Source organism: Puma concolor, chromosome A2, assembly GCF_028749965.1.
Source record: "Puma concolor isolate L17-30 chromosome A2, mPumCon1.1.hap2, whole genome shotgun sequence".
Classification (NCBI taxonomy): Eukaryota; Metazoa; Chordata; class Mammalia; order Carnivora; family Felidae; genus Puma; species Puma concolor.
In genome coordinates, this window is record NC_141668.1 from 118,589,702 (window position 1) to 118,616,257 (window position 26,556).

General features: G+C 50.0%; 1 protein-coding gene across 1 annotated transcript in view; it reads right to left on the reverse strand.

Moving 5' to 3' along the window:
* SLC6A1 (solute carrier family 6 member 1) overlaps positions 1 to 11,260 on the reverse strand; it is a 43,155-nt gene extending 31,895 nt beyond the window's left edge. Inside the window, exon 1 of the mRNA XM_086697426.1 lies at positions 11,086 to 11,260. The gene's annotated coding sequence lies outside the window, so the exon portion shown is untranslated. The remainder of the gene's footprint in view (positions 1 to 11,085) is intronic.
* Between the last annotated feature and the right edge of the window lie 15,296 nt (positions 11,261 to 26,556).

Here is a 26,556-nt window from a genome sequence, read left to right on the forward strand (position 1 = left end):
GAGTTTGCAATCCTAACATACATGGTGCAATCTAGTCACTCCAGAAAGCTCTTCTCCTAAGCGGTAGAAGGACAAAGTTACTCTTTCCCCTTCCCTAGCGGAGATACGCAAAACTCACTGGGATGGGAGCATCAAAAAGGCACATTCAGTATTGTAATTTTATATTTGGGAAACAACAAATCCTATTGTTCTCTTAATACAAGCTCAGTTGGATTTAAAAAAAAAAATGTTGAGAGACTCTGCTTTAGAATGTTTTGCGAGAATGAGGAGGGTGTGTATTTTCAGAGTTGATTAAGGGTCAGATTCCTGGGTCTCAAATATTTCCCACAAGAGAAAGCTGATTTTATTTTTAAAAGACTCACATGAATGCTCACTTTGGCCAATGCATCTGTTCTTGATTCATGCACTTAGGTTTCTAAAGGAATCTTTACAGTACAGATCTCCCTTTCTTTGTAAAGTGAAAAATCACATGCAGCAAGAAAAACCTACCCACTTGGGAAAACGGGATTTTTATTGAGCGAGTTTTCCGAAGTCCATGGACAATGAAGGAAGTCATGAATAACTTCTGCTGAACAGGTCAAAGGTCTTCAGAGATTGATCTGTCAGCTGTGATAGGGGCAGGCAGAACAGGGTAGTGGTTAAGGGCACTGGCCCTGAGGGCAAGAAAATTTGGGTTTTGAGTCTCAGCTCAGATGCTGTGTGACCCAAGTTAGTCACCCAACCTCTCTCAGACAGAGGTGATGGTATCTACTTTTAGCTACTATGAGGATTAAATGAGCTAATATGTAAAGTGGTTAACACAGAACCTGGTACAGAGTAAATGCTTGCTACCTGGAAGATATAATAAATCACTTGATTAGGGCTAGCATTATTTGTTTTGTTTTGTTTTTGATAGCTGTGGGAAAAAGTCCTGGGCAGAATGCCACCGTTATCTTAACCTATAGGCAATCAATAGAAGAGTGCGGTGCAAACCACTGGGAAGTGCTGATCAAATCAAATTCTCAGAGCAAATTGTTCATTAAACACAACTCCTGAAGTGGACATGTGTACCTTTCCTGCAATTAGCACGTTCATTCCAATCCTGGTTAAATGTCAGCTGTCTTCATTTGTCCACTGAATGAGTCTCCCTGACCCCTCTCCTGCCTGGCCAAGTTGGAGGAGTGGGAATCCAAGGTCTTCGGGCTCATTGCTTCACACCCTGTCACCCAGCCCCAGGATCAGCAGCGAACAAATGACCCTCCCTCTCTGGGTATCCAGAAGCAGGTTGCTTGCTATCCCTGGAGGGGGGGTGGATCTCCTCAGACAGGTTTGCGGAAACAAACAAAATGGTTGCTTGCGTCCAAGTAATCAGGATCCCAGCTCTCACCACTGCTTTTAAAACAGCTAAATGCCTGAATCCAGCACCCTCTTTCTGCTTCCCAAAAGGAGTGGGGTTGTCTGCCAGCTCCATCACATCTTTGCCAGCATGCAAATGATGCACTTTGGGGTTTCTCAGGGTGTTAACCCCATGCTCTCCAATCCCCTATTAGGGGAGTCAATATTTTGCACCAGCTGTGTGAGAGGGAGAAATGACGAGCGTGGGTGAGAGTATTCACTTTCCAAAAGGGTTTACAGCATGGGGTCATTTAGATAGCTGGCAGAGAGAAAAGGCAATTTCCCCCATCGTGGTTTGCACATGGGCTTTTAGGGACAGCACACTGCAGTGAGGTACATCAATCATGCTTTCCAAATGCAAAATATTTATGTATATTTTTGGTGATGGGGGCTGTTCATTTGTTCTACTGATACCCACTAGCCTGGAACGAAGAGCTCTGTTATTTATCACTTTCACACTCGTTTTAGCCAGTTCCACTCTTCCAAATTACAAGCTGATACATGGCTGGGAGCGGGCTCTTCTCCTGGCCTCTCCTCTTTGGTCAATAATTAAAGCTACTGTTGATTGAGCTACGCTCACAAGCAGGGTTTGATGCTCTAACTCCCTTACCTTATTTGGTCTGAGAACAATCCTATGAGCTCAGTCCGTTATTTTGTCTCCGTTTTTGCAGATGAGGACACGGGGACTCAGAGAGGTACGGTGACTTGTCCAGGGTCACGCAGCTAGGAAGCGGCAGGGCGGGGTTTGACTTTGGCTCCAAAGCTGATAGGGGTAGCCACCTTGCCATACTGTTTACCCATTCCTCTTGGGCTGGGATTGTCACCCCTGGCCCATCAGGATCTCTGTGAGCACTCTCTTCAGCAGTCTTCAGAGGGGTTGAGGTGCCCAGAGGGCAGGGTTCAGAGTGGGGTCCATTCTGGTTCCCTGTCCCACCAACCTGTCCGCCCCCTCTGGGTGCCCTCTCCAGGCACTCTCTGGGGCCTAGACTTCCGGCACCAGCCTGAGATTTAAATACCAGCTCCACCTCTCCCCTGGCTGTGTGATTGGGTGAAGAGTCACTTCACCTCTCCTGGCCCTACTTCGTGCCTCCACGAAGGGGAGGTAATTACCCCTCTGTGCGAGGTTGTGGGAGCGATGGAACTAGGCAAGGCGAGTGTCCCCACAGCTGTCCCCACCTACTCAGCCCAAGCCTCCTTCTTGGGGAGCTCAAACCCCAGACACTGTCCCCTCTGCACTCTTGCTCACTCACTCTAACAGGTCCCGAATCAGCATTCAACACACATCACTCTGCCTGTGCAACGCCATTATCTCCCGAGGACACAGGCTCCGTTGTCACGGCAACCAGAGTCCTTCCACCAACTCTATTTAATAATTTCTCAACAGTGGAGCTGGGCTGGCTTGGGGAAGGGGAAAGAGCACTGGGTTAGGGGTTAGAAGTTCTGGGTCCTAGCACCTGCGGCCCTAGGGGTCCTCCTCTCTGGGCCTCAGTTTACCCATCTGTAATGCAAGGGTGTCGGAAATGGGTGGGTTTTGTGACTTTCTCTGGCCTAGAAAAACCTAAAAAACAATTTTCCAGGTCCGGGAAGCAGGAGGCAGGGGTCTGGAGCTACTGGAGATCAGACAGAGGTCTGAATGACATCTTGAGTCCACAGGAAAGAACCAGAAGCTACCTTTGGTGACCAAAGTCTCTCCTTCTGCTGAACTGCCCACCAAAATGTCACTTTTCAGATGCTTATGCAATCTCTGTGACCCTGTGGGTTCAGAGCTGGGGATGCTTAAAAGACACAAGTTTGCCTGCAGCTATCATAGCCCCGACTCTCCCCATTTTACAGATGTGTAAACTGAAGTTCAGAGGGCAAAAATGTTGTCCATGGTCACCCCGCAGGTGGCAAGTCCAGCTGTCCAGGAAGGCTAGGTTGGTGTGCCTAGAGAAGAGAGCCAGTCCGCCTGCCTGTTGGGCCTCATTCAGCACACAGCTGATCGTGCTCTGGCCCCCACACGTGTGGCCTCTGGCTCTCACTGAAGAAGCCTTGTAGACAACAGAAAGCAAGAGGTAAGTACCTACTACGTGTCCCACTATGCTGAGCCCCAGAGACTCCCGAAGACATGGCATTTCTATTTACAGGGAACATACACTTTGACTGTGAGTAGCTCGTCAAAGGCCAGAAACAATACCTGATTTGTCTCCACAACCCAACTAGGACCTGGCATACAGAAGGCGCTCAAAATTTTATCTGGCCCAGTTGTCTGCCCACATCTGCCCCTGAAGGCAACTCATCCAGGCCCCCAGAGGCCTCTGCAAAAATGTCCCAGAGCAGCCACCGACATCCCCGGCTCCAAGGAGCCACTGCGGACCCCACGCTGGGGAGGGGGACCCGTGTAGACAAGCTTTGTGGCTCCTGTCTGGCCCCACAGTTGGGGAGGGGGCCGTTCTGCCTTGGCCCAGGTCCATGGCACCGCTTTTAGGCATGGCCACTGCCAGCCCAGCGGCACTATTAAACTCCTCCGGGGTTGGCATTTTCATTTAATACCCGCGGCATAATTAACAGTGCTGCATCTGCTCTGTCATTAGAGGCATTCACTGCCATTTGGAGAAAGGGCTCTTATCTTCCCCAGTCATTAGTCTCAGGAGGCTATTATGGGGGAAATGGAGGAGGAAGCGGGGTGTGCAGCCACCCTTCCCCTGCCTGGAGAGCTGGCGCCGGGCTTGGGGAGCAGCCCATGGTCCAGTCCAGTCCAAACCTCTTGGCTTTATGGGCTGAGAAAGCAAAGTCCAGAGAGGGGAAGGACCCTACCCTTTGTCCCCTGCAGGCTTGAGGCCTGCCCGGACTGCAAGCCCAAGCCTCAGGGATCCGGCAGACCCAGATCTGAGTCGCAACTCTGCAGCGTGTCAGCAAAGCGAGCCTGGGCAACCACGTGAGCTCCCTAGGCCTCAGTTTCCTTACTGAGGATCCTAGAACACTGCTTGTCAATTGCTCAGCTCAGTGCCTGGATCACAGTCAGAGTTCAAAATCAGGGCTTGTCGGTATCTGATCATTTGCTACCAACCTGTTAAAAATGTATACATTTCAACTCCATCTTCACATAATACTCTTCAGTATGATAACTTCTTCCCTGTTCCCAAAACGACTTTAAAAAACAAAAATCATGGGTGAGACCTCGATCCCAAGCTCCGAAAACATCTGACATGGGAGCAAAGGGGCAAAGGGGTTCATGCAGCAGGGGAGCTGCACCTCAGAATCAAGGGCACAGAAGCCTTTGGCTTTGGTTGCTTGTTTAATATAGCTTACACTCTGCCTCAGTGAGTGAGTCAGAGCCCCTGTCTCTTCTACTATGACCTCCACTCAGGTGCTTTCCAGAGGCAGTGGGCAACAGGAAAAGGTACATGGGGGTCGGCATCAGCAAGGCTTGGGTTGAAACTCTGCTGTGCAAAGCAGGGTAAGTGACTCCACCTCCTTCAGCTTCCAGGTCCTCCTCTGACTGATGGGGACAGTAGCACCTACCCCCCCCCCCCCACCAATCCCTAGCATCCTTCTCACAAACCTCAGATGGCCCAGGACTGGTGCCCAGGGGGCACTCCATACTCAGTGGTTGGGGACTGGCTGGCCACCAGCAAGAGGACGAGTCAAACTGTCAGGTGTCCCTGCCCCCTCCCCAACCCCAGAAGGAAGCTCCCAGAACTTGTGATTTTTCATAATCTCCAGGGTATAAGGTAATGGCCAGAATGAGTGATGGACTCCCTCCCCTTTCCTACCCTCTTGGCTGGGAACGACTCAGAACCACCCAGTCTGCTCCTCCAGTAGGTCCCAGACAACCCAAGGCGCACCTATGAATACTTCCCCACACGCTTCCTGGTTACCAAGGCCCTGAGATCCTTCTAGACAACTTCATGGGGCTCCTGGTTTATTTGTTTCCACCCAAATCCATCTAGAGAAGCATGCTTATGTTCATGCGGGTGTCTGAGAGTAATCAATCATTCCCTCTTCCCCAGCACCACCCCCCCCCCCCAAATCTGGCCACCACTGGGGGCCCCCTAGCCAAATGAGCACACGTCAGACTTCACAAACTCTGGGCATAACTGAGGACATGTTAGCTTCTGGCCAGAGCTCAGAACTGGAACTAAGGCTTAAACGCTGCCAGAGCCCTGTTCTCCCAAACTGCATGGTGATGCCTTCCCACACTATCCTGCAATCAGTCCCCTCTGCTTGGTGTTCTGTCTGTTGCAGATTGGGCTTGCCTGGACTTCTTCTCAAGGGGCAACCTGGTGAATTTGGACTTCGGTTTAGTAGAGGTGAATACCACCAGCTGGGAATCCAGAGGTCAGGGATCAGTGTGTTCAGGGCTTGCTGAGCCTCAGTTTCCCCATCCAAAGGACAGAGACAATAATGGTAATAATAATAATATCTTCACATGGATCTCTTAGGGCTGTTGCAAACTTCAGCGGAAAAAGCACTCGGACTATCAAATTCTACCTATTAAGCGTGTGTGTACTCACATGTGTACAAAGAGACCTCATTGGAGTCAAGGTCATTCTGACTTGGGCTTTACGAGAAAACAAGCTTTAAAAAAATGTCTCTTTTTGTTCGACAGAGGATTCTTCTCCGGGATATCAAGGACCATATTTTCTTCCTCTGGAATACTTCATACAGGATCAAAAGGCAGAACAGCTTCAAGAACATTTTTCTGCAACTGCAAAGTACTCTTCTGATGACCCAGTGTACGATCAGCAGTCAGTTCCAGCAAACTGCAATACCGACACCAAATGTTCACCTCCCGTGGCTGCTGCCCTCTCCATGTACACAACCTCCTTACCAAACAATAAGGCCATGAAAACAACCTGCTGTCAGTGTCTTTCGGGGCGTCTTTGACCTTGAATGTCCCTCTGGCCAGGGCTCAGTCGTCTTGGGAGCTGGCATGCAATGCTGATCCTGCAGACACCATGCAGCTGACAGGTGGGCAGAGTGCTGCAGGTTACCGTCCGAGGCGGCCACTAACTCCTGCATTCTCCGGCCTGTTCTACATGCCAGGATCCCATGCGGCCCCATCCAAGAGGGTCCCAGGTACCCTAATGTGGCCCGTTCCACCTGGCTGCACACCCTGGGCTTTCAGGGAGCCACAGCCAATCCCTCTGCAAGACCTGGCCTCCTTGTAATTTCCAATTTGTGACAAATGTAAAAATAGAAGGCCATTCGATGCAGGCAGCTCGCATCAAATTGGATGCCGCTTTCGTGTCATGTCAGATCACGGTAAACGGAGCTGATGACTTCGTCGGCCACTCTCAATGGCTTCCAGAGCAGTGAGAGGGTGCTGACAAACTGGGAGATACCTAAGAGTTAGCGAAAGGTGGCTGGGTGCACAACACTCAAAACAGCTTTAAATGAATTTGAACTCTAGGTCAGAAATCTGCTGTAAGAAGTAGGGCACTTGCGTCCGACTTCGGCTCAGGTCACGATCTTGCGGTCTGTGAGTTCGAGCCCTGTGTCAGGCTCTGTGCTGACAGCTCAGAGCCTGGAGCCTGCTTCCGATTCTGTGTCTCCCTCTCTCTCTGCCCCTCCCCTGTTCATGCTCTATCTCTCAATGATAAATAAATGTTAAAAAAAAAAAAAAAAAGAAGAAGTATTTAAGAAGCAGGGCACTTGAGTGCGAATCCCAGTTCTGCACCTTAGCAGCTCAGGGACCTTGGGCACAAACTCCTCTCTCCATGCCTCGGCTTCCCCTAAAGAACACCACCGACCCCCACCCCCACTCCCCCAGCTGCAGCAAAGCTCAAAGCTCAATCCTTGGAAAACAAAGCAGGGAAGTGCTTTCTAACTGTGCAGCTCCTTAAATGGGGAGTGTGGTCCTTGCCAAGCGAACCACCCTGGGGGGAGGATGGGGGGGGTGGCTCTTCCGTGGCAGGTATGTCAGCACAGTACGGCAGAGCTTGGGCTCCAGGGTCACCTACTAGCCTAGCAATCCCACAGCAAGGGCCCTCAGCTCTCTTCTTCTCAGTTTCCTCATCTGCAAAGGGACAATTCCGTGTACCCCACAGGGTTTTGTGAAAATTAAATGCAATCGTGTAAGTAAAGCACACAGCACGTTCCCTGGCAGATCATCGACTTGCAATAACTGTTACTTATTATTGTTATTGATGACATTACCATTGGAACAACATTTAGTGTGTTGTTTTGCTTTGTTTTCTGTTTGTGACTGAATCCAAGTCTGTGCTGAAATATCACAGCTTGTGTTCGCACCTATCGTCTATGCCAGGCAGCCCTTATCCCCGCTATTAGCTAGGCTTCCCACTAACTCTCACGCCCCTTCCCCCTGGCTCTGAGGTCTGCAGGTGAGCTCCGAGCAGAGATGCTGGATGTTCACAAAGCTCACAGAGGCACATTGCCTGAGAAGCCCTATTTTGGGGTCTATCTCTGTCCTCCCAGCCGTTTGCCCCTCTCTGCCCCCCTCCACACTCTCTCCCTCCACCTCCCAGCAACCTTCAGAGAATGGGGCAAAAAGGTGACAGAAAGAAGCACAGTGCTGGGCCCATTTGAGGAGCTGGTGCCAAGGAATGCGATGGAGCAGCGGCCCGGCTGGCGTTCTCCTGTTCTCGCTCAGAGGGGCCCTGCTGCTCTTTGCAATTGGAGTCAATTCAAGGTTGTTTTCATCACGGCAGGGACTGTGCTCTGTCCACTGTTCTCTGGGCACAGAGAAGCTCAGGGGACTCTGCACAGGGAAATTGAAGGGGCAGTTCCGATGCGGGATAAACAGGCCAGCTGACACTCACATCTCCGTTTCCTTTCGGGGAACAAGGCGATTGAGGGGGCTCTAATTGGGTTTGGCATTGTAGGTGCAGCTGAGGGACAAGGCTGCTGGGGTGGAAGCTGGGTACACCTGGGGCCAGGTGACAGGGAAGGGCTCGGGCATCCCATCTGCTCCCATGGACGAAGGGGATGGACTTGGGATGCAGGGGGCTAGAGGTGGCGGGCAAGGCTCACTGGTTGGCACTGGGCCTGTCATGCATATGCAGGCTAAGGGAGGAGGGAAAAAGACGTCTCTGAATTCCAGGTGGCTTGGGACATCTCTTTCTCAGCGGCCGAGCTCACAGCCAAGCCTAGGAACAGTGTCTATATGTGATGGCCAGAAGCCACCTGACATTTGTGTTTTATTTAAGCTCTTAGCATATGCTGGGAAGGTAGAGAAGCAGCCACTGCTCAGACAGCAGACCCAGAGGCCTCACCGTCAATCATTAAATCCTCACCATTACCCTTCCACCTCACTCTATAGAGGTGATAACTGAGGCCCAGAGACCCAGCCGTGGAGCAAACTGTTGGCCAGGAAATCAGAGGAGCAGGGTTCAAATCCCTGCCCTGCCTCTTCCTAGCTGGGTGACCTTGGGCAAGTCAGTTCCCTTCTCTGTACTGCAGTTTCCTTACCTCTGCAGTGGGGATTAGAATACTACCTGCTGCACAAGGTTATTAGAGGCCTTATGAGCCGGGCACGCTGGAAGCTTTCAGTACTCCATTCTTTGCTTCCAGTGGGGATGAGAACTTACCCAAGGTCACCTGGCCAGATAATGGCAGCACCCTAGCTTAAGGCCAACTCAGGGCTGGTTCTGGTCTCAGAGTCCATGTTTCATAGCCTCCCTGGCTCCATGACACAGACAGATATCACAGGTCGGTCCACGCCGGGCCCATGATTGCCTTCCATCCATGCAGGCTTTATTCTAAGACACTTGCCGAGTGCCTGCTATGAAGCTGGACCAGGCGTAAACAAATTACAACGTTGGAGTTCCTGATCTCTAGGCATGTGAAATCTGGGAGACAGAGCAATTGTGCTTCTTTTAGCTCTGATGGACTTGCTCTTTCCTCCGTCTTTACCCTCTGAGGTGCTTCCTCCTGGGCCTCCAGATGCCCCTCTCAGCTCTTGGGTGGGCCACTTCTCACCAAATCTCCAGGCTCTGGAAGGGCTGCACACAAGAGAGATGGTCCCTGCTTTCTCTCCACAGCAGCTGCCTCTCTCCTGTTGTGGTTCTTAGGAATCGCCCCACTCTCCAGATGCTCTGCCAGACAAGCCCGGCTGTGTGCCCCTGCCTGGGACTCACTGTTTGTCCTCCAAGCCCTGGCCACTGAGCCAGCCCTTGGCTGGAGAGAGAGAGAGCGCGCTTTCTTTGTTTGCTGCTTGCCTGACAATTTATTTCTGAGACTCAAGAGAGGCTCAGCCATTTTGCCCTGGATGCTCTGGGGGAAAATCCCTCCCACTCCTCCAAGGACTTGCACCTCTAAGGGCAATGTCTCCTCTTCCTCCTTTGCCTGGGGGGAGGGTCTGAGACCGCTCCAACCAGAACCAGAGCAGAGGCTGGGTCAACCCTTCCCTGAGAGAGTGCTCCAGAGAGAGAGAGAGAGAAAGAGAGACAGACAGACAGAGGGTGCAAGTTGCCTGTAGTTCCCACTGATCTCCTTTGTTCTGGAATTTGGGAGTTGGGCAGGCTTTTCAGACTCCCTTATGTATACATTTTCCCCAAAGTTCCCAAAGAGAGAGAAAAATCTGAACAATATCCAGCACCCAACACCCCCTCTCACCAACCACCTCCTCTCTTGCCAAAAACCCACTTTGTGTGTCACAGAAAAATGAAGGTCGACTCCAAAGTCCATGGATTTTGGGGGTGTCACCAAAGCTCAGGGGCCATTTTGCTCAGCGCTTTCCCCCTCCACCCCAGTTCATGGGGGATGAGGTTGGGGTTTCTGGGAGAGGGAGCGATTGCTCCAGACCCATATCAGGAAGAAGAAACAGGGCTGTATCATTTGGCTTTTTAAAACCCAATTTTCTCCTTGGGGTCCATGTCTATTTTGCAAAAAGATTAGCTAAGAGCCTTAGTAGTGAGCTGCCTGGTCTAAGTTCCTCATCTGAAGACCAAGCCAAGCTAGAACAGGGCATCTGTGGGCACCACCCGTGGGGATGGTGGGCACAAAGGGACGGAGCATGGAGACCCTATGGCCATTGCCCTGGGGTAACCGTGGCAGGCAGTTTCCCTTTACCCATCCCCAGAGAATAAATGAGGGATACAAGAAGGTGAAAACAGTTTCCGCGGCGACATGGGGACACTGTCTTCCAGCCCTCTGGGGGACTCCCCTCACCCTACATTGCTCGGAGGAAAGGAGTGGAGAGCGCGGCGCGAGCTCCTGTGCGCTCGGCCCAGGCTGTAGTATGCTTTTTAGCCAACATCTCTTGAGAGCTTGAGCTGCCCCAGGATGGGACGGAGGTGCCCCATGCCCAAGTCGCTCGCCCAGAGCCCTTGGAGAATAAATAAGGCGCACGGCTCTACCTCGGCGCAGCTGACCCCGACACGGAAAAGTGGCGCACGGCCCCCCAAACGCTCTTCGTATTATTCACTCCCGGAGTCCCGCCGTCCCCTAAGGAATGAACGCGGCGCTTCGACGGCTCGAACAGAATCCAGCGCCAGTTAGGGGATCCAAGGGGCCCCACGACCGGGAAGGGGCACGAGACTCTCGCGCCCCTCGCGCGAGTCCCCCTGCCCCCGCGCGTCCCAGAGGCATGGCCCGGGCTCACGTCGGCGGTCGGAGCGGCGTCCCGGGCTCCTCAGCGCGGCCCTGAGGTGAGGCGAGGTGCCGGGGTTGGCATTTGGGTGTCGGCCCCCACCCCGCCCAGCCCGACCTGCCCGGGCCGTCCGGGGCTCTGTGCCCCGCGCCCCGACGCCGGCCGCCCGTTCCTACCTGCGGCCCGGGCTGCGCCGCCCGCAGCGGGCGCCGCGCGGGCAGCTCGGCCGCTCCGGTGCGCTCCGGGCTCGGGCCGCGCTGCGCTCCCGGCTCCTCCGCTCCTCGGCTCCTCCGCTCGGCGCGGCTCGCCCGCAACCTCGCTCGGTCTTCCGAGGGCGGGCGGAGGGACGCGGGGAAGGGGCAGGGCGGGGGAGCGAGGGAGCGAGGGAAGGAGGGCGGGAGCGCGCGCGGGCGGGGGGGGCGGGGCGCTGCTCCGGGAGCCCGCCCAGCCCGGGGAGGGGCGCCGCCCGCCGCCCGCCCCCCGCCCGCCCCCCTCCCGCGCTACCCCCGGCCCGCGCCGCGCGCTCCCCACGCGGCCGCCGCCCCGCGGCCTCCCCGCCGGCAGCTTCTACCGCTGGCCGTCGCCACTCTCTCTGCCTTCCCCTCTTCTGCCCCGTTCTCTCTCCATCCCGCCTTCCAGTTCTCCCCTCTCCTTCTCCCCGTCTCCTTTCCTTCTCTCCCTCCTCCCTCCCTACCTCCCCCTGCCAGCCCACCCCCTCCCGTCTCCCCCCCCCCCCCCCCCCCCCCCCCGCTCTCCCGCCTCCCGCTCCCTTCTCCCCCTCCTCCTCCTCCTCCCATTCCTTCCCTCCTTCTCTTTAGGTCTGTTGGCCTCTTCCCTGCCTTGGCCTGGGGTCCTCAGCCTGCCTGTGTTGGTCTCTGTTTCCCAGTCCCTTTCAACCCGTATTTCCCTCTTGGCTTTTCTCTTTCCAGCCTTACAGTCTGCTTCTGTTGGTCTGTCCTTTTTGTTTTTCTCTGGCACCCACTTCTCTCTGTAGGTCATAAGGCCCGGCCATTGTGGGTGGCGGTGATGGTGGACTCCTACCCCTCCTCTGCTCTCCCCCCAGGGCAGCCTCCCGCGCTGTTAGGAGGGGACCACAACTTCTGACCCAGAGCTCACTAATGCTGTTGGTGTCAGGCTGGGGGCGTGCCTGCGGTAGGCAGGGAGGGGTGGGTTGCTACCAGGAGTTGGTCTTGGAGACACTGGTGGCTATGTGTGTGCAAGGACAGTTGGATAAACAGATGACTAAAAAGGGAAACAGCCTGGAAGAACACCCAAGGGATGGTGGCAGAACCCCCAAGACATCCTACTTCCAGTTTTTGAGGTTTAAGAGATTGTCCCAGAGAAGCCTCTCTCCTAGCCAATCCCAGCCCAATGCCTGAGGACTCCCTCCCTTCCCTTTGCCAAGTCCTGACATCGCCCCCCGCCCTTCACTTTCACAAAGCCTCCTGGGAATGGGGCCACAGCTGCCCTTCCCTCTGGGTCCCTCAAGGACTCATAGAGTGACCTGCTCTTCACCATCCTCTCTCTTTCCCCAGGGCTGGCATTTCCTGATTAACTTGCCATCCTCTACCCTAACTTGCCCCCACTCTGGTCATCCATCCTGGGGTCCCACAACACAGTGCTCCCCAAGGCCACCCTGACTTCTCCTGGTTCTTTCCCCACACTCACTCACAAGAATCCTGATACTTTCCTCTATATCTTCCTTGATATTTTCCATCCATCCCTCCCCTCTTCACTGGCCACTAGCTCCCATATGCTTTTAACCTCCAGTGGTGCTTCAAATAAGTATTTACTGAGCTCCTTCTACTCGCCAAGCATAGTCTTAGGCTCTGGGGACACAGTGGTAGACAAGACAAACCTCAAGATGGTCTTGGTCCAGCATGGGAGATAGGCTTCTGTCCAGTAGTCAAATAAACCCAGAGTGACAAGTTCTGCCAGGAGCATACATTTCAGGGGAATCTCAGGCCAGCTCGGGATGATTGAGGACGGTTTCCTCAAGGAAGTGCCATTTGAACTGAGGGTCAGGGGATGATTAGGAGCTGCCTGGATGGAGATGTGGGGCACAGCTTTGAGCAAGGATATGAGGGTAGCAAAATATGGAAGCTATTTTTGCTTGCCTGAAATTCATTTCTACTTCTTCAGGTAATAGCACCTCAGTTTTGATTTGGGGAACTTCTCTTCCTCCATTCACATTGCTATGGCTAGGTGGGGTTCCCTCCTTCCAGAGGTGGATATGTGGCCCAAGCACAGCCAGAGCACATCACCCTGACCTCAATGGTGGGGGTAAGGGAACATGTGATGTAGGCTGGCTCGATGAGAGCTCTCCCTGAGTTTTGCTAAAACTATTGTCAAACAGAAGCTTGATCTCCATCACAGTTCTTAAGCCTGGAGATGCCAGCAGCCTTTTTTGTCACACCATTTTTGTCAGACCCTACCTGAAAATGAAGCCAGCAGAGACCACGGCAGAGCTGCGAGATGGAGAGTGGACCGAGTCCTAATGAAAAATGTTTGAGTCTCTGAATCTAGCCATGCCTGAAGGCTGTTTAGTTATTTGAAATCCCATTAAATTCCTTTTTTTGTCAATGATTAAAATTTTGAATTCAGTTTATGTTGCTTAAAGCCAAAATTGTCCTGATGAATCAAGAGCTGGATTGAGAAATATGAAACATTACCTATATAAAGGAGTAATCATCACCACTTCCCTCCACCTTTCTTCCTTCATGTCTCCTGGATAACCTCGCTCGCAACTGTCTCTCTTTTTTCTAGATTCCTGATCAGAAGTTAATTCTCCGCTGTTTACATTGCTGTACGTGTTTTGCCTACATACCAAAGCAAAGTCTGGCTGTCAGGTCAGTTTCATAGGCTGCCATCTGATGCTTGAATTATCTTCACGATATTCCCTGCTCCGTCCCCCACCCCCCCCATCCCCATGACTGTCTAGCATCTATCTGCACATCTCCAAGGATGGGAGCTCCTTATTCCACCATGCAGATGGTTTCAAACAACAAACTCTTATCTCAGTGCAGTTCTAAGAACGGTTTCCTGGGCCTTGAGGTTTGGGTAAGAGTCACTACGCCATAAGGCTGAGTTCGGTGTATACAGGACCTCTATGTCCTTCCTACGTCCCCAGTTAAAGCCTTCCAGAGAACTCACAGGCGTCTCCCATGGGCTACAGTGGTGGGTTCCATTAAGCAGTGTTTCCAAAGTGTGGCTTGGCAACCACAGGTGGTAGCTAGGATAATTGTCACTGCAGCAGAATAACCTGAAGGGCAAATGCTCTTCTGTGTCCATCTCCCTGTGACATTCAATTTCTGTCCATGGGTAAGTCTCAGGTTGGTGCTCATCTGTCTTTAACACTTCTCCAAAGTGCTGACCAATCCCATTTTAGCTAAGAGAGAGAGAAGCCCTCAGACTCCAACCTTGGTAGACAGCAGTATCTAGTTAGAACTGAATGCATTGCTCATTTGTCCTTGCATTTCTTTTAATGGAGACCTATTTCTGGCAAGCAATACTGGTCTTCTAGTTATAGCATGATGTACAGTTTCCTTTTGGGATACATTTATTTAATCTAAAAAAGAAAAATATTTAAGTAAATAAAAATAGACACGGTGCACAGATTTCAGAAAACTCTTATAAGTGGTTTGCAAATGACTAAAGTTTGAGTAGCCTAATTTAGAGAAACATTACACCCACGTGTTCATTCATTTAAGGAATGTTTATTAAGCACCTCTGAGTACCAGGCACAGGACCAGAGGAGAGGACCAGACAAAGAGACCATAGAGTTGATAAGAAATTCCATTAGAGAGGGCATGGCCTGAGCATGGAAGGCTTAACCACCACATTAAAGAATTGGACTTGACCTTGGAGGGCACTGAGGAACCAGCGACTGTGCTGGAGCAAAAGAGGAAGGTAAGGTTTAAGAAAGCTGAGACTGGCCAGGTATGCAAGGTGGATGGAAGGGGAGAAGACTGGAAGCCAGGAAACCAGCACGAAGCTGTTATAGCAGTGTAGGTGTGATAGGAGGTAGGCTAGCACCTAGCAGAAATCCCAGCCCACAGTAGACACCCAATAAATGATTGAAACGATCATTGTTAATATTATTGCTGTAGTCCTTGTCCTTCCTTGACGTGAAGTAATTCATGAAGTCAGACTTACAGGGCTTCAGACTGGAACTGGCCCTTGCTTTACCTAGTCTAATCCTTTGATTTTACAAATGGGTACATCAAAGCCCAGAGAGAGGCAGTAACTTGCCTGCCAGCACCTTGCTGTGTGATGGCTGAGCGAGAAAGACGAAGGCTACCTGCTAGTTTCTGGAGCAGCGCTTGCTGTATGGTAAGTACTGACATGTAGGGAAACAAGAGGCCCAGAGAGTCACTGGGCCAAAGTCACACAGCAGGAGAGGAGCAGAGCTGAGATCCCAGTTCAAGCTGGGTCACCTCAAAGCCAGCACTCTGGGCCATCAAGCTCATTAATCTTGCCCCAGGGCTGGGGGGGGGGGGCAGGGATGGAAAGGTTGGGGGGTGCAGTTTCTGTCATCCCAGGGAGCCTCCCATCTGGCCACAGGTGATGCTCGGGGTCAGGATGCTGTCACCAACCCTCTGTGTCACCTTGGGCAAGTCCCTTTCCCTCTCTGAGCCCCAATTTCCTCACCTGTAAATTAAAAAGATGGCACTTCCCTTCTGCCATCCCCAGTCACCAGGCTGCTGGGGGAGGGGCTTGGGGGAAGGCTACGTCCAAGTCTGCTCCCCACTGCCTTTCCCAGGCCTCCTACCCCGAACCCCTGTCTGCTGCTTGTAGCAGACTGTCTCCACGGACAGCAGAATTCCCTCTTCCAGTTTCTCCAAAATTATAGTAAATCTGAGACGCGTCCCTTCCACCTAAGAAAACATCCATTGTGGGGAAACAGAGCTTCGTGGTGTTTTGTTTCCTGAAGGGATGCTGTTATCTTAACCACACCCCCCTCCATGCCAGAAATTCCCCCATTAGCAAGAGAGCCGCAGCTGTAATGTGTGTAATCACTCGAAAAGCCACAATAAACCTCACGGGGGATAATAGGACATAAGATCATTTTGTTATCCTGTCCGTGAGTCACGCTGGGGCAGGTCCCTGACAGCGGCCTGGCTGCGAAATGTTCAAATATTTGTGTGTGTCATACTGTGCTGGGATCTGTGCTCGAACTCTTCAACAGCACGCCATTTCCAAAGAAGCAACTCCCCGAATGGGCATGGGCGGAGAGCAGCCTGTGCTCAGCGGGGCCTGAGCCTGTCCCTGAGGAAGTGGTCCAGTAAACCTCCCTCCACTGTGGATGACGTGCGGGCTTTGCAGCTAAACAGACCGTGGACAAGTGACCTCACTTTCTGGGCCTCAGTTTCCTCATCCGTAAGATGAGACTCATAATGGCATCTACCTGACAACATTGCTAGGAAAAAGCCAGATAATGCTCTGATGCCTGGCAAATGCTCGACATACTTTGATTATTCAGGTGCCATTCATGAGCAATCTCCTTGCTTTCGCCTCCCAGTCGACAAGATCCTAGTCGAGGGCTGAAATAAGTCTCAAATTCCTCAAATCCCCACATGGGTCTTATTCCTGCCTCCCGTTAGGTACTTACACTCTCCCTTTGGTGGATTCAGGGACCATTGTCCCTTGGAGCCCCGCATGCAATAGGGGCTCAGTATTTGTTGACTCATATCGTCTCCCAGGACTCTCGGATTCCTTCCACACTCATTACCTACATTCAGCCATAGGGCTAGTTTCAGTGCCCCTCAAAAGGTTCCCACCTCTGGACCTTTACATATGACATTCTGGCTGCCAGGAATGCTGTTCCCTTATCCTCCTTTCCTGATGGACCCTTCTTTGGTCGGCAGGCTTCAGCTTGGATGCCAGCAGATCAGCCCTTGCCCTTCTGGCTTGGGCCAGTTCCCTCGTGTATTCAGGCTGCATACAGTTGTCCCCTGGACCATGGTTTTGCTTTTGCTTTCCTCTGGGTCAATTACCCAGGGTCAATGACACTTGGGAGGCAGATAAGCTGCCCCCCACTGAGGAATCATCCAAAGGTCAAATAGTAGCCTCACACTGTGTCACAACACCTATGTCATCCACCTCACATCCTCTCATCACATCTATGTAAGGAATTTGGGGGGACAGACTCTATATATCTATAGAGCATTCATATGTGATGCAGGTGTGAGCTCTAGAGTTAGTTACAAAAGGGCTAAAAACCAGATCACCCCTTCCCAGCCGGACGATCTCAGGCAAGCTGCTCAAACTCGCTGCTGTGTCCCTGCTCCTTGGCTGGTGGTCTGGGGTCAGTAAGTCATGACTACCAAGTATCTCGTGCCCAGCCAAGGTAGCAGTTTGTGCAGTGGCAGCCCCAGGAGAGGGCTTTTGTGGCCTTAAAAATCATGGCATCTTTGGGCAGCTTTTGAGATAAGCGTCTGTGAGAAATGGGCACTTCTAAGAGAAAGGAGGGAGAGTCGTTCCCCCACTGCCATTCCCTTGAGTGCCTCTCTGATTCCATTCTTGCCCAGAACTGGTGACCAAAGCCACCAGCAGCCTGATCTTCCCAGCCTCACTCCCTCACCCATAGCAGCCAACCCACCTTACCTGTTGGCTCAGCCAGCAGCCTATATACAGTTTTCAAATTGAGGTATAACATATTCGCCTTAAAATGTCAATAAAATTGTAACAACTTCGTGTAGTGACGGATTGTAATTACACTTAGAGCGAGCGCTTCATAATGTACGTAATCACTATGTTGTACACATCAACATAATATTATAGATAACTAAACTGCAATGAAAAATTTTTTAAAAAATTACGTGTACAGAAAGTACTCACCTTGTGTGGATGGCTCAGTGAAATTTTACATGTGCACACCTTCATGTGCAAGATAGAGCATTTTGAGCTTTCCAGAGATTCCCACTCAATACATCACCCGAAGAAGGAATGACTCTTCTGACTTCTAGCATCATGAATTAGTTCTGATCTTGAACTTCATATAAGTAGAATTGTTTTCTTACGTGTCTGGCTTTTTTCACTCAGTGTCATGTCTGTAAGATTCATCCATTCTATTGGGTGCAGGAATTAATTTATTCTTTATCAGGGCCATGTAGTATTCCATTATATGACTATGCTATGATTTCTTTATGTATTTTCCTATTATGAAGACTTACATTGTTTTCCATTTGGAACAATTATAGATACTGCTCCTGGGAATATTTTATATATGCCCTTATGTGCACATGTGAATGCATTTCTGGTTGGTGGTCTTCTTTTATTTGCTGATAAAATGCCACATATTTTTAAAAATTTTTTAATGTTCATTTATTTGTCAGAGAGAGAGAGAGAGAGCCCCTCAAAAGGGTGCAGGCAAGGGAGGGGCAGAGAGAGAGGGAGACATAGAATCCAAAGCAGGCTCCAGGCTCTGAGCTGTCAGCACAGAGCCCCACATGGGGCTCGTACTCACGAACCGCGAGATCATGACATGAGCTGAAGTCGGGCGCTTAACTGACTGAGCCACCCAGGCACCCCAAAATGCCACATATTTTTAAGCCAAGACTCACTTGCAGATTTGTCTTTCCAGTCTCTGGAATGGGATTACTGGTCATAGGTGTTTAAGTTTGGTAGGTATGTAAGTTTGGTAGCCCACTTAAGAGCTCTTGATCCTTGGTGGAAAGAACCCAGATCTTCCTCTTTTGACAGGAAGGAAGGAACCCTTGAAATGGACTCGTGTCGAAGTTCCCCACCGAGCCTTGGGGAGGCTGAAGATGATGTGTGCAGGGCTCTGCTTTCAAACCCCTGGTGCCAAATGGAGGGTGTACACCAACGTCTTTGACTCAGAAGGTTCAAGGGCTAATTAATTCCTTCATCTGACAGCTATGCTCCTCACCCCATCAAAATATTTAACCATTTGATGTGATTTTTGTCCATGCTGCATTCTATACAATCTCCTTTATTTATATTTGTTAAAAACCAAAAAGTTTTAGATTCCAGCCTTAACTGGGGAGGGGTGGCAAAGACGACGGGTGGATTTATCTCCTTGGCTTCCTTCAGCCTGGCTCCTGGCTGTCACATCAAAAAGAAAGTTTCAGATTAGTGCCACCATGCCTTTAACACCTTGCCAATACTTGCTAATCTCTCTTTTTAACAAAGAGCCAGCTTTAGACTCCCTCCTGCAATGTAGAATTTAATAGCATTGCTCTTTGCTTATTATTGTTATTGTAATTATTTTTAGTTGCTTTCTATTTTGGCAAGGAATATTAGCTTTCCATTTGCAGTGGTGAAATATTTCCTTTTCAATAAATTTACTGTTGTTTAAAGGAGAGTTGCTTTAAAGAGAGATCTGAGTACTGCCCAGATCTGGCAAAATTCCTAAACTGGGGTGTGAATGTTGAAAAAAAAAAAAAAATCAATGTGGCATGTGAATGGCTGAAACTTCAGAAGCCCAGGGGCTCACCTGGATTCCATTTATGGCTCTGAATGTGTGACCTTGGGCAAGTCACAGGAGGTGATTTGCCCAAGAGCACACCTTCTTTAGTGTTAACATTTCCTTTTGATGTGAACAGAAAGATTGGGAGTGAATTGAAGAGGAAGTCACTTTCCATGTTTGTGGGTGTTTAATGCCATACCCAGATACTACCTGGAGCCCCTCCAACCCCCCAGTGGTAGACATCTGACATGAAGGGAGATTCTGCCACAGTGTAGTGCCTCTGAAGCTTTCGTGTGCCCATGAGTTTCCTGACTCCTCAGCTGGGACTGGGCAGTGGTTTGAGGTCCTGTTGGTCCCTGGACCTTCCTGTGGAGGTGCCTCTGCGGGTCAGTAACATGTGAGTGGTGGTTGGGGAGTGGGGATCTCAAGGACCCACATGTCTGATTCAACCAGAACAGATCCACTTTTATTATCTGGGCTTCTACTTAGGATTTTGTTTGATATAATTTTTGCGCAGCTAAAGATAAAAGAAGTCATTGGCTTTAAAATCTTAAATGGCTGTCTGGCTCATTCTATTTAGTTCTTGAGCAAGCTTCCATTCCAAATTCTCTTGGTTGCAGGAGATGGAATCTGAGCTCAAACCACCCAAAATACCAAATGGAATTTACTGGCTTGCACAGCCAAAATGTCAAGGGTATATCCAGTTGGTGTAGCTGGTTCTATTCTGTCTCTCTGTCTCTCTGTTTCTCTGTCTGTATTTGTCTTTCTGTCTCTCCGTCTCTCCTCTCCCTTTCTTAGTCCTCCTTTCTCAGGGCTGGCAGCCTGTCTCCCATGTGTTGACAGTATGGCTCCCAAGAGCTCCAGACAAACATCTCCATTTTCTCATCAGGAAAAACCCTCTTTTTCCCAGCATCCCCAGAAACTTCCTGGAGTTGACATTCGTTTAACTAGCTTGGGCCCATTCCTGAGCCAGCCACTACGGTCAGAGGTGTTTGATGCTCTTTAGGGCTCTAAGCCTGAGTCATAGGTACCCCATCTTCATGGAGCCTCGGCGGAAACAATCCACCTGAACCATGTGCCAGGCACTGTACTGAACCCTGTGCGTGTATGAGCTCATCTAATCCACACAAGACCTATATGCGAGGTTCTCTCCTTGTTGCCTATCACGTAAAGAACACACCTAAAGAATAGAGGCTCCGTGAAGTACTTGCTCACATCACCAGACAGGATTCAAATCCATACACTCTTAGCCATGATCTTGTCAAGGGTGCTATCTATCCGATTTCTGTTTGGACTAAGTTTGGAGAAGTAATCCCCCACTCCCCAAATTGAGGGATTGCAACCAGACCAGAGACAAGGGTTGCCAAACAGGCAAAACCTCTAAATGTCCAAATACCACCTTAAGGAGTTTGAACCCGTGGTTGCCAGGGGTGGAGAGTGCAGGTGGGTGAAGGGAGTCTAAAAGTAAACTTCCAGTTAGCAAGTAACTAGGTCACGGGGGTGAAGTGCACAGCCTGGTGACTATAGTTCATAGTATTGTAACGCATATTTGCAAGTTGCTAAGAAAGTAAATTTTAAACATCCTCATCAAAGAAAAAAGTCCGTAACTACGTGTAGTGACAGATGTTAACTAGATCAATTATGGTGATCGTTTCACAATAAGCACGTATATCAAATCATTACATTGTACCTGAAGCTAATGTAATGCTATATGGCAATTGTACCTCAATCAAAAACAAAACCAAAGCCAAAAACAAAGAAAAAAGTTGAACTTAACTTAGGGAGCCTTGAAGGATGTGACCAGACCTGAGTCTTAGGAAGTTCCTTCTGGGAGATTTACTGCTGGTGACTGAAGTTTTTGTTGGAGTGTATCTGGATCGTTGCTTCCAAGGTGCTCTTTGATTAGGTTCCCCCAGAGGCCCACCCCAAGACAGACTTGAGTGCAAGTGGTCTGTTTGGGAGGCACGGGGAACACAGTAGGGAAGTGGGATGTGGGATTGGGAAAGGAAGGCGGCCGGTATGGAGTGTGTGATCCAGCCCGTCAGCCTGTGGGCAACTGGCGCTCAATTCCAGGGGGAACCTCTAGGAGAGGGTGTAGCACATGAGCCTCAGAATCACCCCACCTGAAAGGAGAGGGCACTGGGGTATCTACATACCAACTCCTGCCAGCCGTTGGTCGAGGGAGCACCTGCTCCAAGGGTGCTAAGTTCCTGGCACCTCTGGACTAGTGAGCATTTGGCGGAACAGTCTTCTAGGGGTCGTGGGGAAGTGCCCAGGCAGAGATGCAGGTGACTGAGTGGGAGGTCAGCCAGACTCCCTAGGAAAGGTCAGGTCCAGGGTTATGGGTCATACGCTGTGTCTCTCCACTGGGGAAGGGGTGGGCTGATGATGCCTGATAGGGGTGAGCACTACCCTGAGTCCATTTGTCTTCTGGAATTTCTGCTTTCCAAGAGTAATGGGCAGCTGGGGTGTAGACATGCGAATCCTGATCTTGGAGAGAGAAGTCGTCAGTTCATTCTAGGTCTTCGTTGTTGGGTTTTTTTTAAGTATTTTTTTAAGTTTATTTATTTATTTTGAGAGAGAGAGGGAGAAGGAGAGAAAGAGAAAATCTCAAGCAGGCTCTGCACTGTCAATGCAGAGCCCAACATGGGGCTTGAACTCATAAACTGTGAGATCATGACCTGAGCCCAAGTCAAGAGTTGGATGCTGACCTGACTGAGCCACCCAGGGAGCCCCCATTCTAGGATTCTGTAGGTGGATGACGTCAGCGGGTCACAGTTTACTCCTCTGTCATGTAGACACAGCCACGACTGCCCAGGAGAGGTGGAAACAGTGTGTGGACTCAGAGCCTGGCACGGAGCAGATGCCCCAACAGGGCCTGTGGCACCCACACATCTCTATCTTAGGAGATCTAGAAGCAGCAAATGCATGCTCTACTTTCATTATCTGCCATCAGAATGGCAGCTAATCACAATATCGGTATTTATGAGAAAAATGGATTCAGCATTTTTATTCCAAACAGAAGCTATTGACATTCCTAGAATAGTCCTGGGAGAGGGAAAACCCATTGCTAAACACTCCTTCAGAAACAATTTGCAATCAGTGGGCCAGGCGTTGGGCCAGCCATGTGGTCCTTTCTGGTCTTCTCTGATAAGAGGAATAAAGGCCTCTGCAGGAGGCCAGGGCTAGGGGCAGGCGGGAGCCAGGAGTGGAGTTGACATCTTAATGGGAGAGAACACAGCAGAGCCCTGGGATTTCAGCTTGTCTGCCCCGGGCTGATGGGGCTGGAGAGATCTTGGCGGGTGCAGAGGGAGGGGGCTGCAAGGGGTTTCTGCAGCCTGCTTCCCCACCCCTGCTTCCTCCCCTCCCTCACTTCCTCCCTAACCCTCCCTCTGCCCTTTTACCTCCCTTGTCTCTCTTCCTCCCTCTCCCTCCTTTCTTTCCTTATTTTGTTCTCCTTCATTTTTCCTCTTAAAAAATATATTAATGACACAATATTTCTGATATGTACTCTTTGTAAACTGTGACAATACTTAAGACCTTTTGATCCGGGCACCTGGGTGACTCAGTCGGTTAAGCATCTGACTGGGGCTCAGGTCATGATCTTGCAGTTTGTGAGTTCGGGCCCCACTTCAGGCTCTGTGCTGCCAGCTGGGAGCCTGGAGCCTACTTTGGATTCTGTCTCCTTCTCTTTCTGCCCCTCCCCCACTTGTGCTCTGTCTCTCTGTGTTTCAAAAATAAACAAATATTAAAAAAAAAAACCTAAGACCTTTTGATCCACTGCTTAATCTTCATTTACTCCTCCCTTCCCAGAGAAAACATGAAGGGTGTACTGCATGTCCTTCCAGACTTTTCCCTTTCCAGTGGCATACATCTATATATACCTAGAAAACATCTAACAATGGTTTTCTGTGCGTGCGCTTATATTCTAAATATAGCATCGTACTCTAGTTATCATTCTGCCACTTGCTTTTTTTAAAAAAGACTTTTCTGTAGAGTAGATCTAGGCTCACAGCAAAATTGAGAAGAAGGTATAGTGGATTCTCACATTCTCCCTGCCCCCACACATGCACAGCCTCCCCTGTTATCAACCAGAGGGTACCCTCCCCAACCTGAGGGTACACGAGTTATAATCCATGAACCTACACTGCCGCATCCAGAGTCCACAGGTTACATCAGGGCTCACTCGGTGTTGTACATTATATGAGTTTCCACAAATGTATAATGACACGTATCCATCATTATAGTATCATACCATATCCATCATTTTCATTGTCCTAAAAATCCCCTGTACTCCGCTTTTTCATCCCTCTCCATTCTCCCAGCCCTGTCAGCCACTGATCTTTTCATTCTCCCCATAGTTTTGCCTTTTCCAGAATGCCATACAGTCAGAATCATATAGTATGTAGCCTTTCCAGAATGGTTTCTTTCACATAGTTTGTGGTTAAGATTCTTCCATGTCTTTCCTCGGCTTGCTAGCTCATTTCTTTTTAGTGCAGAATAACATTCCATTGTCTGGATTTCCCACAGTTTATTTGTCCATTCACTTACTGAAGGCATCTTATATCACACCTTTGGCATTGTATCTAAAAAGTCATTTCTATCCCCAAAGTTATATAGATTTTCTCCTATCTTCTAGGAGTTTTATGGTTTTGCATTTTACATTTGGGTCTATGATCCATTTTGTGTTAATTTTTGTGAGCCACTTACATGATTTCTGTTGGTTGCACATAGGCACAGGTATAGCCAACATGACTGTGGTTTTTTACTTTCATTCAGAGTGGAAGGGAATTAATGAACATAAAGTTACGACGCTTTCCCCATGCAAGTTTACGGATGCCTTGAGTTCTCTGCACCACGGTCTATAGACGAGAAGGAAGGGGCTACCATGGAAGCTGGAAGGGTCCCTTCCATGGGAGTCCCCATGAGGCTCTGGACCCATGCAGCTCTGTCCAGGCTCGGTGGCAGGTGGACAGAGGAGAGAAGATACTTTCTTGTCCCATTTATGCCTTGCCTGGAGCACCTATCCAGCAGCTTGAGAGACACTTGGGTATAGCACCTTGGGCCTAGTCATCAGCAAGGATAGCTAGGGACAGCCTTGCTGGCAATAGCCAGTGTGGCTGCTAGAAAGGAAGAGCACAGTAGACGCTGCAGGTGACTGACGCTGATGGGCTGGTTGGTGAGGATGGGGGAGACGTCATAGGACCTATTGGGTGGGGGGATGTAGAACCAATGAAGTATGAGTTAGGACTGTTTCCAGGGCCACATTTGAATCCATAAGCTGAGGAGCTCAAGGACAACTCAAGGTATAATTCTTTTTTTTTTTTTTTAATTTTTTTTTTCAACGTTTATTTATTTTTTGGGGGACAGAGAGAGACAGAGCATGAACGGGGGAGGGGCAGAGAGAGAGGGAGACACAGAATCGGAAACAGGCTCCAGGCTCCGAGCCATCAGCCCAGAGCCTGACGCGGGGCTCGAACTCACGGACCGCAAGATCGTGACCTGGCTGAAGTCGGACGCTTAACCGACTGCGCCACCCAGGCGCCCCAAGGTATAATTCTTTTTATTTGTAGAATATATGACTCATTTTTTTTCCCAAGACCTATCTATTGTTAGCCCCAATTTACAGATTAGGGCCCAGAGGGACAGAAATTTGTTCAAGGTCACATAAGGTCACTGTTCACTAGAACAGTGGTACTAACCCAAGTCTTGGACTCTTAGTCAAGCCTAGAAGATTGGAAGAGACAAAGCTGAGAAGGAGAAGTAGGGTGAGACCTTGGGGGCCTTGAGCATCAGGCTGAGGCATGAAGATCTTGTCCTGATGGCAACTGGGAGCCAAGGAAGGTTCTTGAGCGGGGGAGTGATTTGGCAACTATGGGAAGATTAACCTGGTGGTGGTGTATGCTGTGGGTTGGATGGGGAGAAAGTGGGTGGAGATTAAGAGGTTATCCAAGGAGAAATGATGACGACATTTTGAGGAGAAGCCCTGAATATAAGTTCCCCACAAAGAACCCTCGACTCTCGACAAAGGATGTCAAAGGAGCAAACTCGGTCACAATGAGTCCTAAAGATATCATCCAGGCCCCAGCCATGCATGAAGCCATCCATGGCATCCAGCCATACCTGAAGTCCCCAGGACTTTTATCTTATGTGACACAATAATCCCTCCTCCCTCAGACAATGTTTAACTTAAGCCAGTATACATTGGGATTCTGTTGCCTGCAACCCAACTTGTCCTGACTGATACACCAGAAGGTTCACCTGGGTTAGGGGTAAGCAATCTATAGTCCATGGGCCAAGTTTGGGCCTACCACCTCTTTCTTATAAATAAAATTTTATTAGAACATAGCCATGCCCATTTGCTTACATACAATCTATGGCTGTTTTGCACTACAAGGGCAGAGTTCAGCTCTTATGACACAGACCCTATGGCCCACAGAACCTTAAATATTTACTATATGGACTTTTTACGAAATGTTTGCCAAGCCCTGCTATGGTCCACAGAACCTTAAATATTTACTATATGGACTTTTACGAAATGTTTGCCAAGCCCTGACCCAGCTCAATCTCTCTCACCTCTTATTAAGGTAGAAACTGGGGCCCAGAGTAGGGCTAACCTAAAATTGGGGCAGGTCCAGAGTCAGAGCTTAGGTTTTCTGACTGCCATCCAGAACCCTTTGAATTGTCTCTCTCGGTCCCTCAGACATTGAAATGTCCATGGGTCCTTCTGAGGATGTTTGATTCATTTGACAGGTGAATCTTTCTCCTAGGCTGAGACAAATACCTTTCTGCAGCTTCCCTGGGATGCTCCTGGGAGTCACAGGGAACCAGGGAAATTGAAATCCATAAATAACCAAGGCTCACATCCCAGCCAGTCCAGCCTGCCTCCTCTAGAGACATGCTAACTGGAGCTGGAGCTGATACGGAGGACAACTGTCCTGTTTGGGACTCTATCTAATTCCCACAGATGCTCTGCTGGCCCTGGGACCCAGGACCAGAGGAAGGCCCAGCTGTAAAATGCTTTTACCATCCTTTGAACAAGATGACACAGGGGTTTAGAGACTCCTCCATCTTAAAGGGACCAAGAGCTGATTCAGGTCATGAGGGGTAGGGACTGAGAGAGTTCATAGGCACAAGGGGTGGGCACCCAGAGAAGGTTTTCTGGAAGAGGCTGTCTAGAGCATTCAAGGACAAATTTTTTAAATGTTCAGGAAAT